Below are 14,829 nucleotides of genomic sequence, written 5' to 3' on the forward strand. Positions count from 1 at the left end.
CACTTTTGCCGACCATTGCTGCATTGGTCGCTTCATTTCTACTTGGAGACGAAACATCTTTTCTTTCTGTTACAGAAGTCTCTCCATTACTGCTGATCAACTCTTTTGAATAGACAACCTGTTCATGGATTTCCTTCTCCCTCAGCTCTACTAAACCTGAAACAGGTTTTTTGATGCTCTCTGACTGAGCTGCAGACATAGCTTTATTTTTGGCCGCATTTATTGCCTCCCTCGCTGCCCTGATCACATCCATAGTGCTCATGGGCTGGCCACTAATATCTTTCTCCTTGGAACCAACAGGCTGGCCACCAAACTCTCTCACAGGCCTTTTTGCATCATCTGCTACACTTGGTGAATGTCTTCTGCTGACTGATACATTTGATGAAAGTACAGCAGGTGAAACTGCTTTGCTACCTGGTGCAATATTGGGTGAACGTTCTTTGTTGACTTGCACAATATTTGATGATAGCCCTGTGTTAGTTGGCACTACAATTGGAGAAGGCTCTGTGTTTGGTGCGTGCGGTAAAAGTCTGTTATTTTTCTCTATAAGATGGTTTATATTCACTGGGACTTGAAGGAGTTTCATCTCGTTGTCAATAGGACTGGCTTTCTTGTACAAATTCAGCGATGGATAGTTTTGCTTATTAGCCATGGGGCTCTTGTTCTTTTTTGAATGTATCTCCTCACCAAGACATCTGCTACCTGCAGCCTCCCTTTTGCTTTGCAATAGATGTGATATCAAATAATCATCTGATATTGGCCTTTCCATATCATACTTCCTACGACCAACGGTTGGGGTATTGGATGGGTCTAAAACAGGGCTGCAAATTATCTGTCCATCTTTAAAAATGGCAGGAGTGCTGAAGCCTGAAGCATTGCCGTCAGAGCCAGCTTGTGTGTATTTTGCAAGATCTAGTTGTGGAGACTGGGTGCCACGATCAGGCAATTCTGAGGTTTTGAATTTAGGTGGGCTGTAACGGCTTTTCACTCTTTTCCTGTTGTCTTTTAGGTTGAAGAGGATGCTGGAGGCGAGGGATTTGTAGCTGTCCCGCTTGATCGGAGGTTCAGGGGTCAATTTGATCTCAGAGTCTGGTCTGAGAGGGAGGTCGAGGGCAGAGGGGGAGAGGACAGCTTGGAGGATTTCAGATGTTTCTGTTGGTTGTCTGGAGGGAATGAGGGGAGTCATAAGCTGGCAGATGCTGAACGGGGTAGAGGCCAAAGAGCTGACCTCGTCAACTGCTGTCACCTCCACAGATCTGGCTTGGTTTTTGATCGACAAAAGACTCTCCTCCACTGTTTTGGAGACACTGTACTGAGGAGGTGAAAGTATCCCTGCCTGACTAACTGGAATAGCACTTTTTGTCCTTGACCTGTTTCGCCTCCAGGGGGCAGCAGGCGTACCTCCTCTGTCTGATGAGCACCTCTTCTCAGCGGGAGGAGCTGAGGGCTTTGCCACGACCTTTGGTGGTGGAGGAGGGGGAGGGATGGGTTTTGGGGCAGTGGGAGGAGCTGCTTTCTGGCATGGCTGTGCCACCTCTGTATGCAGAGTCTCTTTTCTATGTGCCTCTGTCAGCTCCTTGTAAAGCGGTGAGTCATACCATTTAGGGATGTTATCTGTGGGAAGAATAGAGGTGACTATGTCCTCCTGGCCAAAGGGGAAGTGGTTAAAATCTCTCCATGTCTGGAAAGGACTAAACTCACTGTGGAGGAACAAGTTTTTGATGTTAAGCTTCATCAGTTTGATTGTGGATTTCCCATTTTTAGTCTTTGAGGATTTCCCTGAGGCGAGGGCAGCATCTCTGCTGCTCTTCCCTGAGGCGAGGGCAGCGTCTCTGCTGCTCTTCCCTGAGGCGAGGGCAGCATCTCTGCTGCTCTTCCCTGAGGCGAGGACAGCGTCTCTGCTGCTCTTCTTCGCTGAGCCGTCACCAGAGGGATGCCGTTGATGGTTCTTGTGGCCGAAATGTCCGTCTGTAAGATTGTTCTGATAATCCGACGAGAATTCTGACAGTTCTCGTTGGATGCTGCGGAGAGCCGATTTATCCCACGAGTCTTTCAAACCTCCATGTTTGTCCAGCAGCTCATCACAGCGCCCCCCTGTGGCGCTTAGCGCCTGGAGGAAACACGACACGTGGGACATATTCTTCTGTTGCTGCTGTTTCCATGGCTGTGCATCATTTGTGCCATTCTGACTATGATGTTGCCCTTGTTTTTTTTTAGATTCCTTAAGATGAGTCTTTTTAGGAGGATCCTCCACTAACGGCTTGTGGCAGCTGAAAGGCGAGTATCCATACGAGAACTCATCATTGTAAACTGCATCGTCTCCAATGCAAAGACTTCGGAAGGCTCGATCGGTGAGCGTGCTGACCTCGCGATCGGTCTCGTCCATGAGCAGCTCGCTGAAGCCGTTTGGGAAGCGGTGGTGCAGCATGCTCCCCGCCCGTTGGCTCACGTGTCGCTTTTCCACGCAGCTCATGGTGTCAACAGCCATGTGTCTGTCTGTCCGGCAGAGAGGCTCGTGCATCAGCTGTCTCACCTTCTCTCTGGATAACTTTGTTTACTTCCGGCTCAGAACAACATCAGGGAAGTGGTGGGGATGTGCCAGGTTCCTACAAAGGAGACACAGTGAAACCAGTGTCAGAGTTTAAATATATATCAAACACTGTGTTGTGTTGTGTTGTGTGGTGCGGTGTGGTGTTGTGTTGTGTTACTATGTAATAAGATTGAGGTTTACATTATCACATTCAATTTGTGCAATTCCACAACTTGCAAGAAGTAGATTTTTCTGATTTGCACGATACTATATTAATGGTTTTGAACTCTTTCTGTACTGATGACCTTTGTGTACAAGACGTGTGCAGGCTGACACTATGCACATTGCACACAAACACTCCATACGCTCCACTGGGCTATTTTAAGCAGTGGACAGCACTTAAAGCTGTGAACATTGAGCATAACAGTTGCTAGTTATGAGAAGGGGCTGCTGCCTTATATAGGAATGACATTTCAAAGAGATAAGATAACCATCATATTGTTCGTGTGTGTGCAGAACCACAATTCACACTGCTACCCGTCAATACACAATCAGGTCTCAGTGCAAAGCGTTAGAACAATCATCACAGCATGGAGTTTATACCACAGAGCAAATCACCACAGCATTCACTGTGCGCCTTAGCTGTAGCTTAGCTATCTGTGTGAGGGCTTAGAATAGCAACAACATTAACCCATTTACTGTATATATTCTGACCCACTGACATATCAGTCAGGTAACTATTTACTGTATATTACATTGTATATACTTACTGTATTACTGTATATTACATTTACTGTATATATCCTGACCCACTGACATATCAGTCTGCAGGTAACTATCCACACACTCCTTTAAAGCAGATGCAGATCCAGACAAATATAAATACAAACATGCCACGGTGTATGGGACAGTATCTGTATGGGACAGTATCTGTATGGGACAGTATCTGTAGTTTAATTCCTACACAATCAATTTGGTTTGGAAGCCATCTGAGTTTTCTAAGAGCGATGTTCCTGGTCAAAGATGATGAGAAGATCAACACTGGTACCTATAACCATTTCGACAAACACATCACATTATTACAATTATTATTGACCCTATTCCAACCAATTAAGGAGCATTGAACATACCCATGTCAGCTTGGTAGGACTCAGTGACTTTACTGTACGATAAGAATGCTCTGGCTTTCCAGGAGACTTTGGCGGCCAAAGAGTTATTTTCCAGCTCTCCAGCCGATATCAGTTAGCAGCCACGGTACTTTCCCAGCATCTGCGTGTGTATTTATACCCGAGGAATAAGGTAGCCAGGCTAAGTACAGTGGAATAATGTACAACCTACAGTATATATATATATATATATATATATATATACAGTGTATATATATATATATATATATATATATATATATATATATATATATATATATATATATATATATATATATATATATATATATATATATATAAGGTAGCCAAGCTAAGTATAGTGGAATCGTGTGCAACCTATAGGAACCAAAAAAAAAACGATTAGCCACAAAAATCTATATTGGTGTAAATATTAAATCCATATAATTATTTAGATGAACATTTAAATTATTTCAGTTTAAAACAGGATAGAATGGTAAGAGGAAAGCCTAATAGTTTTGTTATTGATATTTGAATGTTGGTCTGTTGTTATTTTGCAGTTAGTAAGCCACATAGCCCAAAATATGACGAGTTGGGAGTGGGAAGGTGCAAATCTTCTTTCCATAACTCAGCACATATCCATGCTTCTGCAAACATCATGTCATCACACTGGTTCCTCACCTTGGTGATGGGTCTTTCATGCTGAGCGCAAGGGTCCAATCAAGACAGTGGCATCAAGTAAAACTCCTCAGTATTCGATTTAGATCCACAACACCTGTTGATAATAAATTGTTGTTAGCGGCGGCCACACTTGGGTGGGATGAAGACTTTCATTTGAAGTCAAAGAAACAAAGAAAACTCACCAAAGTGAGTCAAGCCCTCAGACCCATGTTCAAATGCACTTGTGTGGACAGACTACTGATAGCCAGCTCAGAAGATACCAAAATAGACGCAGAGGCCAGTGTGGCCAAACGGAGCAGTAACCCAGCAGGCAGCTAGCTACAGTGTAGCTCCACATTGGAATAACCACTGGGTGTCGAGTGGCAGTAGGGCAAGGCAGGCGAGCCGGATGAAATGGACACTGTCATTGGTTATTTTTGTAACCAAGCAGAAAGACATGCACCCTCTCTTTAATGTTAGGCACCACTGAACTAATGACTGAGGGTCTTCATGTGAGGATGAGGTGGAGAGATTACAGAGGGGGGTCACAATAGGTTAGCTGTTTACCAAATATTAGCTTGTGACTCATTTTGCCTCCGTCACCCAGGCCAACAAGCATCCACCCAACTCAAAACAACTGTCACCGTCAAGCATGCTGAAGCACAGCATGCTGGGTAACGCAGATCATCTGATGACTATGGGGAGGGGAAGGTGGCAATTTGATCTAATTCTCACACTCGTTGCTCAGGCGTTTGTTTACCAGGCCGTGTTGTGGCCATGCAGGCATGTGACTGGGTGGTCTCGTTTTAGGGCCGCTGCAGCTGTTGTTGCTGTGAGATGAAATGGAAGGTCTTTCTGTGAGTCACAGGAAGTCAAGGGGGTGAGGTCATGCTTATTGGTTGACCCTACTCCATGTTTTCCCTAAATGGAGAAAGGGGAAAAATCAACTTAACTTGCATTTTGATACACACTGTTGGTTGTCCTGTGATGTTTTGTCCTGTGACGTTTTGCTGTCTCTGTTCTATGTTGGCCAATATTGACTTCACTTTGTGAGTTTCAACATGTTAATGTGCTTTCATCACTCAAACAAAATCATAATTGGTTATTCTGGTAATTGAACTGTGACTGGATGTAAATGAAAGGGGCATGAGCGTTATCGACATGGTGACCAGTAGGAACTGCAACAACATTGATTTAAAAAAACTTTCCCCTGAGCTAACATGGATTGTAATTGACACAAACAATATTCACATTTTGCCAATATAGAGAGGAGTAAGATTGCTAATTAAAGCAGAGATCCAGCAGAAACACGAGGAATATATGGCCATGCTGAATACCTGAATAACAACAGGCCTACTGCTTTGACATGTGCCCCCCCTTTTGTCTTTCCTGGCTAGAGAAGTGTCTTTTGAGCCTTGGTAGCTGACATGTGTTGAGACACCTGGCACTTGTAGCATTGTCTTTCTTCCAAAGCCAGTAGGTGGGAGAAGGAGGAGTTTCTGTTCTGTGCATTTTGAATGGCAGAACTCTCAGCAGCTGGCAAAGTACAGTATCATTGAGTCATACTGATCACCAGCCCTACAACCCCCTTTATTTTGGAACCTGGAGCATATTATTTTTGCTTCCAAATGTATAAAAGGAACATGGCTAGTGTGCGATGTATGTAACTATTTTTAAAAGGGAAAAGTCCCCACATAGTTTTGCGGAGATACACTTACTCACTTACTTAAACATGTCATCTCCACCAGTGTGGAGATGACATGTTTTAATGAGAGCTATGTGAGACCATTTTCCTTTTACTGGCTCACATGGACATCTCTCTCTCTCTCTCTCTCTCTCTCTGTGTCTCTCTCTCTCTCTCTGTCTTTCTCTCTCTCTCTCTCTCTGTCTCTCCCACCTCATTCTTACGTTCCCCAACCTCTTGCTCTGGCATATTCCTCACTTTTCTCCGTTTGCCTCGCAACACAGCTTTCAAACCCCCAAAAGCAAACTTGACTCAGCCCTTGTGTCAGCGACCCACATCCAGCAATCAGTCTATAATAGGAGATTGGCGTTGAAAACGTTGAGTGCTGCCTCTAGAGGGCAGTACTCAGAAGGAGTAGATAACAACGAGCCAACATATTATTGCCCCGCATCCACATTGCATCCAACAAGACCCTATGTCTTGTTTGGATATTGATTTCAGTTCTCTGGCTCCCATCAGCCGCCTACATCTCTTCTCTGGAGAAAACATTTGCATTAGGCGACTTAGCAACTGAAGTTAGCAACTTAGCTACTTCATATGCATATACACATTAGCAACTGTGTTAGCAAAATATATGAAATACGGTACACACACAAAGCTAAAGCAAGAGAGTGGACAGAGCTGGGAGACACTGAGCCAAGAATACAAGGGTGCAGCCTTTGTGTCATTCTTCTGATTGACACCCACACATGCCTGAAAGCATAGAAAAATTACAAGAAATTCTGTGACATTCTCGCCCCACTCCTCAGAATGACATCTAGCTCGAAGAAGGATAAAGTCTTGCCTAAAACACTGTATGAAGCTAACATCTGCATCTCCCTCATTCTAAAAAAGAGGAAGGAGGAAGTAGTAGTAGTAGTAGTAGTAGTAGTAGTGGGTCAGCTACAGACCCATAGCGCTCCAAAATCTTGACAGGAAGGTAATAACTAAAACTCTAGCTACCCGGCTAAATAAACATTTGTCAACCATCATTCATTCTGATCAGACAGGGTTCATCCCGAATAGGTTCTCTTTCTCCAATGTCAGACGTCTCCTCAACACCATATACGCAGATCAAAGACCCGCGGTGCAGCGATTTTATCACTCGACGAGCAGAAGGCGTTCGATCAGGTTGAGTGGCCTTACATGTTCGACTCACTGCACAGATTCAGGTTTGGCGATTCATTCATATCCTGGGTAAAGTTTATGCTAATCCAACATGCTCAGTTATAACGAATGGTGACAAGTCAACCAGGTTTCCATTACTCCGCTCGGTCCAGCAGGGCTGCCCTCTCTCGCCGGCCCTCTTCGCCGTTGCGCTCGAGCGTTGTGTGCCTGATGCTTTCTCCTCGGCTGGCATTGGGTCATCTCGTGACTTTGACCCTAGGCTTGACCCATAACCCCACGTCTCAACTCAACCACCTCCTCTGCCTTCAAACCAGAGCTAAGATGTCACGGAGCTCGCAGAAGCGTGCACTGCTGCGTCCTGCAAAACCACCCCCAACCACCAGGTGAAATGCCATGATTTTAGCGAGTCTGTCAACATTCCTTAGTACCAGAAAAACTGTGGCTCTTAGTCTATGGCTCCGCCCACTGAGGTTTATCTTAACCAATGAGATTATTTCTGCCTCCTGGTTCCCACCTTGGCAACTTTGCCACCAGATTTAGCGACGGGGAACAATGCCAATGTGTGTTAATGAGTCGCACTGGGCGACCTTGTCGGCCAATGCTTTGGGACAGCTGATGTCAATTTGCACTGCATGCTTGTCTAATCAGAGATCTGCTGTTTATGGGAGGCGCAAGTTGTTTTTGTTAGCCAAACCTTTGAACCTAGGCCAAGGCATTTGAGGCAATGGATAAAGCTCCAGGGAGTTTGTCCACATCTGTGCCTCTGTGCAATGTAACACACAGCAGCCGCAGGGCCAAAATGATCAGAGGTGATATGATAGAGAACACAGCCATTGACAGCATGGCTATCATGGCTTTACATGGTAAGGCTTGTAGTGTGGGTGTGTGTGTGTGTGTGTGCGCGCGCATGCGTGCGTGTGTTATGTAAGAGCATGTGTATACAGTTTTAACTCGACAACAAAAACATTCTAAATTGAACCCCAGCTCACTTCCTGTTGGACAGGAAAAAGAAAGAAGCAGAGCAGGAAAACGTCTCTAGGCCTACTTATACTTTATTTTCATGACTTCTAATCCACTTTACTCATTGCTGCAATTCCCTTGTTTTTATCTCACCTACACATTTTGTTTGTCTTGCACAATGAAAATGGACAGCAGCATATAAAATGGTAGCCTCAACGCCAGACTCATCATTCATTCCTCTTTCTTCGTCTCGAATGCGCGGCCCATATCCACTGGGAGGTCGGCTCAAATGGCTGCATGCGATATGCACGTTATCAATCACAATAAAACTGTACCTAGTCAGTCAAGTCTGTCAAGTTATTGCATCATCTAGTTTTTTGCAGTTGCTCTGCAGAAAAAGTTGCAGAGGACTTATTCAGCAACCTTTGACGCCCACAGGCTCAGGAAATGACTTGAGACAATACGTGAGCTAAGAGGATGTCAAGTCCCCAGCGTGTCAGACAATAGAGACAGTGAGAGATGAGGCTGTTTCAGACTGGAGGGTGTTGGACTGTCATCAGAGCTTTCCTCATCACCGGTGAGTACTGAGGGACTGTGATTTAATTAAAGGAACACTGCGCCGATTTTCAACCAGCTTTGTATCATTACAAAATCAGGAGTATATCAGAAAACTGCAAACAGTTTTGCAGACATCAATTTAGTTTGACAGTCATTGAGAGTTTGAGTTAAGTTGTGGACCAGTGTTGACATCACTGGTCCACAACTTAACTTGAAAATCGGCGGAGTGTTCCTTTAAGCCCCAAGAGGCTGTGGTTTATAGTGATTTTTACAACAGCTAGGGTGTTCTAGGCCCTAGAACACCCTAGCTGTTGTAAAAAGAACAACTAAATGTATTGGAAGTTGGAAAACCTAGAATCTAGGGTTTCCAACTTCCAATACATTTAGTTGTTCCAATGCCGGGGCCCTAATTAGTGTATTGCTTGCACCTGTGTTACTTCCTGCCTTTTAGACACAGAATGGGTAAATTGGGTGGGAAGGGAAATAGGCTAATACCCTGTTTGCTCTGCTCTCTCTCTTCTCCTACTCCCTGCGCCCTGCTCTCTCCCTTCTCTCAATCACCTCTCTCCCCCCTCTCTCCTCTTCTCCCCCTCCCTCCCTCTATCTAATATAAGATTGTTCAATCATGTTTATTGATAGTGCTTAGCTAGACTTAGCTAGACATATTCTCTGTAAAGCCCTCTGAGATATTCTTGTGAATTAAGTTTACAAATAAACTTGACTTGATCTTCAAGAACGTACTACTTTGTAACTGTGATTTTATAGCTGACGCGGGATCCGTCCACCCAGACAGGATACATACAGACTTGCAGAAGCTGTGCCTTATCTGATGTGTGTCTTCCTGTCAGTGTTTCACCCTCTCAACCTGAAAACAAACCGTTTCAGAGCGACTGCTGGTGAGCGTGAGAGGAGAGGAACTGGACCACGAGGAGAAAGTGGGTGAGTGAACAGAGAACACGCTGGCTTAACACTAGTCTCTCCCCAGACTCAAATATTGCGTTGAATCGCTGCGCTCCGTATACTAAGTGAGTCTGTGCCACTTCACAGCCACGGCTGGTTTTTGAAGCTGGGTTGAAATTGAATGAGTGACAGGTCGTAGCACCGATGAGAGAGCGGTTCGAAAAATGGGCTGATCACAAAGTCGTTACTGATTGGGGAGGACTGGATCCAGCACTGGCATATCACTGGCCAAGTGAATGGTTCCCTCCCATAACCAAGCCTCTATATTAAGCCTATTCACCTTATGTAGCCCCGCCCACTTGACCTGTTTGTGTTCCGACTTCCTGTTCAAAATGCTGGCTGTTTTACCTGCTCAAACCAGAGATCTCTGGTCAAAGCTAGTGACTCACTGGAAGCAGGCCCACGGGGATAAGCTCTGCCACAGGAAGTGTACACAATCGGTTCCGATTGTGTTTACACTTCCTGTTCATCTCTCATGCCAGACTGTCTCTTTTACATAAGGTGAATAACATAATTTATAAGATTTCAGGGGTAGCATATTTTGACCAATATCTTCCATCAAATAATGTGTCAATTCTATCAATTTAAATTTGATGTCAAAAGACTTGTGGATTCTGCACATGCGTGCGCCTTGCCAGAACTGCTAGCATGGATTGATATTTAGCATGGATTGATAGGTAGCATGGATTGATAGGTAGCATGGATTGATCGGTATCATGGATTGATCGGTAGCATGGATTGATCGGTATCATGGATTGATCGGTATCATGGATTGATAGGTAGCATGGATTGATAGGTAGCATGGATTGATCGGTAGCATGGATTGATAGGTAGCATGGATTGATAGGTAGCATGGATTGCGGAACACTGGCACTGACTCCCCTTGTGATTCCTGGATGTTGGGGATTCAAATTGCAAACACCGGTGATGCAATACAATTTGCAGAAAGGAGTCTGATACCATGACTGGTACCATACAGTACACTGAGTAAACAGGTTGTGAAATCAAACATCCCCCTCCCTCCTCTCTCTCTCACACACACACACACCACACACACACACACACACACACACCCGCACACACACATGCCATTCAGCGAATCAGGGGGAGAGAACATGCGCTGGCATTCCCGCTGTGCTTGCTCAGGAGTGTTGTTTTGTTTATGTCTGCCAATGTGTCCAAAATAAGTTCACTGATGCAAACAATAGGGGGGGGGGGGGGGGGGGTCAGGCTACATGACAGCTCGAGTACAAAAAAGAGATTGAATAAGAAAACAAGCTGCACCAACAAAACAAAACATTTTGGATCAATTGTTTTTCATTTGAGCTCTTCATGATCAATTGTTTTCTATTTTTTGCACAAGTCTCTTAATATTCCTTTCTTTAGTGTGTGTGAGTTCTTCTCATCCCAACCTGTGCACCTGAAGCACACAGTACTTCTTCTTTCTTTAGTGTGTGTGAGTTCTTCTCATCCCAACCTGTGCACCTGAAGCACACAGTACTTTTTCTTTCTTTAGTGTGTGTGAGTTCTTCTCATCCCAACCTGTGCACCTGAAGCACACAGTACTTTTTCTTTCTTTAGTGTGTGTGAGTTCTTCTCATTCCAACCTGTGCACCTGAAGCACACAGTACTTCTTCTTTCTTTAGTGTGTGTGAGTTCTTCTCATTCCAACCTGTGCACCTGAAGCACACAGTAGGCTACTTCTTTCTTCTTTTCTGGACTATTTATAAAAAGCACAAACTACAACAGATGGACTCTTTAGGTTCTTTCTTCTCTCTTCTTTTCTTTCAGAAATGCGGTTTGCTCTGCTGGGAGTGGGGATCGGCCTGCTGCTAGCCGTCGCCTTCATCGCCATCAAGCTCTACATGATCAGAAAGCACCTGAGTGACAACAGGAGAGGTCAGAACATAATGACACTGTTCCACTGTTCAACAACACTTCAGCTTAGAGAACACATATTAGCTATGTTGCTTATTAAAAGTCAAGCTGAAACGCCTTTTGCAGAGTGTGACTCCTTATCGTGATGTATTTGAAACAGGGTAGAGAGGCGGGACATCGAGTAGAGAGGCGGGACATCGAGTAGAGAGGCGGGACATCGAGTGTGGAGGAGTTTGATTTGACTGTTGAAAAGTGGGATGAGGGAGAAGGAAATTCCGCGCAGGCAACATGGCTGCCTACATGGGCTGACTTTGCTATAAACGGTTTTCACCAGAGCGCAACCCCACAGCAATTCCTTTTTCTCAGCATTCGGCAAACTGCAGAAATATTCACTCGACATTGTTACTTTTGTTTTCGCCGCTCAGCTGTATAGACGGTTTTCATGGAATGGTCAGTCCTGCACTTGAATGTTTTTTTTTCTTTTATGTCCATAGCAAACACTGCAACAGGAAGTGAGCGGGGGTTCAATTTAGAATGTTTTTGTTGTCAAGTTAAAACCGTCTATAGCCCAAAAAGTAGGATAGGATATAAAACAAACTGTAATGTCTTAATTTAATCTAGATGCAAAGGATATGTAATTGGCTCGTTAACTCACATTCCAAGAATATCGCTATTTACCACGGCTCGTGGTGCGCTTCAAGACCGGTTTGGGTTCAAGATCTGCAATTACAGATGGCACCACAACTTCACGCATTATGATTGGCTGCAGCAGCCAAACAGTCACGTTAGCTATGATGATCTAATCTGATCTGATCTAATGATCTAATATACATAATGTCATTTATAACATTGATTATGTTAGCTTGACCACCATTGACTGTTTTAGTTGCTACAGGTAACATTTTAGCTTTCTTACTAAAGGAATGAATTGCTAGCTAGCTAGCTGAAAGTATGTACACAATGTCATGAGAAATGCTCCTGTACACTTTAATTCTGATGATTGAATGTTTGTATGATTCATATTTTGTATGTATGAACGTGCCAAAATGCCTGTTGACATCAGTAGCTTAGCTTGTTAGGTAACCTAAAGCTGTCGGACATTTTGGGCATGTTAAGCCCACGTGACCAACGTACAGTCAATCACATTGCGTGAAGCCATGATGTCATCTGTAGTCGCGGGACCCCGAGCACTTCTGGTAGGGTGAGTGGATCTTGAACCCACACTGGCAGCCGGCTCTCTCTTGCCTGCCACTTCTCTGCTTTGCTTTATTTTGCCCGTCATCTCACACATATCAGACATTTTTATTTGAGTGAAGTTGTCGACCAGTGATGTCATTTATGCATGAATGACATCACTGGTCCACAGCTTCACTTAAATCAACTCTCAATAACTGTCCAACTAAATGAATGCCTGCAAAACGGTTTACAGTTTTCTGATAGGTGTGAGATCATGGGCAAAATAAATCAGCATTGTTTTCAGTGGAGTGTCCCTTTAAGCTACTGAGGGAAATCCCATGAATGTGTTCCCCTAATGTGATGTTTGACCTCTGTTCTTCCCTGTACAGGTAGCAGCATGAAGAGACCTTCAGAGGTGAGATGTTGACCTCACCATCACCACACAATCTACAATCACTAGCTACAATTAATTACCTAATTACTTAATTAATACAATTAAACACTGCTACGATCTAACTTATTATAATCGTATAACTATTTTCATTTCTGTCACTTTCTTTTCTTTAGTCTGTTCCATTACAAGACCATTGTGGCAGAAGAGAAGATGGGCCCTAAACATTTTGAGGCTAAACCTTGTACAGTCTTTTATATTTTTAAGTTTAATGGATTGCATTATGCCAGAGATGGAAACTCAAGTCACATAACTTGATTGCATTATGCCAGAGATGGAAACTCAAGTAGAAATATATACAGAGAAATATCCTCCATTTGCAGAAACTCCGCCCCTGCCAGCTGCAAGTCATTACGGCTCGTTGAGGCTCTCCATGCAATTCTCCGTGGATGTGCACATACGTAAAAAATAAACAATAACAGCCACCCTCGGAGCAGATTCCGCATCTCGAGCAGAGCTTCCGCAGTTCTGTTGTGACACGTTTTGACGTATAACGCATCACAGCGGAGCGTTTTGCCAGAGGAGGAAATGAGTTGGGAGCTCTCTGTGTGGTAAGACATTATCATGATACAAAGTGGGTTGATCATCGGTAAAGCCATCCTTTAAAAAGCAGTGTGAGGTGTGTGTGTGTAATGCATGTGGGTTTTGTGTGACTCATCACAGAGATTTTGAGTTTGGATTTGAATGAGTTAATGAAATAATAAATAAAGTTGAACAATTCATCAATTTGCTGGGGACCCCCTGAAACCCCCTCAAGCACCCCTGGTGGTCCCCGCATCATTGTTTTACAAAGCATCACATACAGCAGAAAGGCAGGGAGGGACTTGTGCTTCAACAGTGCTTCAGCTGATCCTGGTTTTACAAACAGCATCACATACAGCAGAAAGGCAGGAAGGGACTTGTGCTTCAGCAGTGCTTCCCCTGATCCTGGTTTTACAAACAGCATCACATACAGCAGAAAGGCAGGAAGGGACTTGTCCTTCAGCAGTGCTTCAGCTGATCCTGGGAAACATTTGTGGAGCATGTGCACGAGCTGACTGGTGGTCTGCACTCACCGCTTTCCCAGCCTCAAATGGAAATGACCTTGGCTGGTTTTGAGCTGTCTGGGCCAATCAGATGGGCCCATAGCGGCGGTCTCAGGTGACTCGCGGTGTTAAAGGCCGGGTGGAGTGTGGGTGAAAGGTCAACTAGACGGCCTGTTCTCCCCTCCACAGAACTCCCTATCGACTCCTCATTCAATTTGGTTCCTTGATAACATGCAGGAATGTTATAACGTTAAATGTTTTTCTTCTTAATACCAACAACAATATAATACTGTATTTTTCTTTGGCTAAATAATATAATAATAATAAATAAATAAATAATAAATGAGATGATGTCAGTGACTGACACCACAGCTCTGGCCCGGTACCATGCCACACCATGCGGCCTGATGCTCTTTTCCCCATCATCAAATGAATGAACTGTTCAAGCTCATCCTTCACGCCTCACTCTGATTTGTTTTTATTTTATGTCATGCTTGTGTTTACAGTTATTTACTCGCACTTGCGCTTCCTGGGACGGCCAGTGTGGCGACCAGAAATAGGCTGCTAGCAGACTGGGAAAGAAACCTCAAGTGCAGTCACATGACCCTGGGGGATGGACTATATAAGCTGCATCATGGCCTCTACTCGTCAGTCTA

General features: G+C 44.2%; 1 long non-coding RNA gene across 1 annotated transcript; it reads left to right on the plus strand.

The window, feature by feature from the left end:
- Positions 1-8,646: 8,646 nt before the first annotated feature.
- On the plus strand, positions 8,647-13,721 carry LOC310775088. The gene is made up of 5 exons (XR_014552634.1): positions 8,647-8,702; positions 9,569-9,622; positions 11,435-11,542; positions 13,087-13,112; positions 13,265-13,721. It is a non-coding gene; the product is annotated as an uncharacterized lncRNA (long non-coding RNA).
- The last annotated feature ends 1,108 nt before the right edge of the window (positions 13,722-14,829 follow it).

Source organism: Poromitra crassiceps, assembly GCF_964638095.1.
Source record: "Poromitra crassiceps genome assembly, chromosome: 4".
NCBI lineage: Eukaryota > Metazoa > Chordata > Actinopteri > Beryciformes > Melamphaidae > Poromitra > Poromitra crassiceps.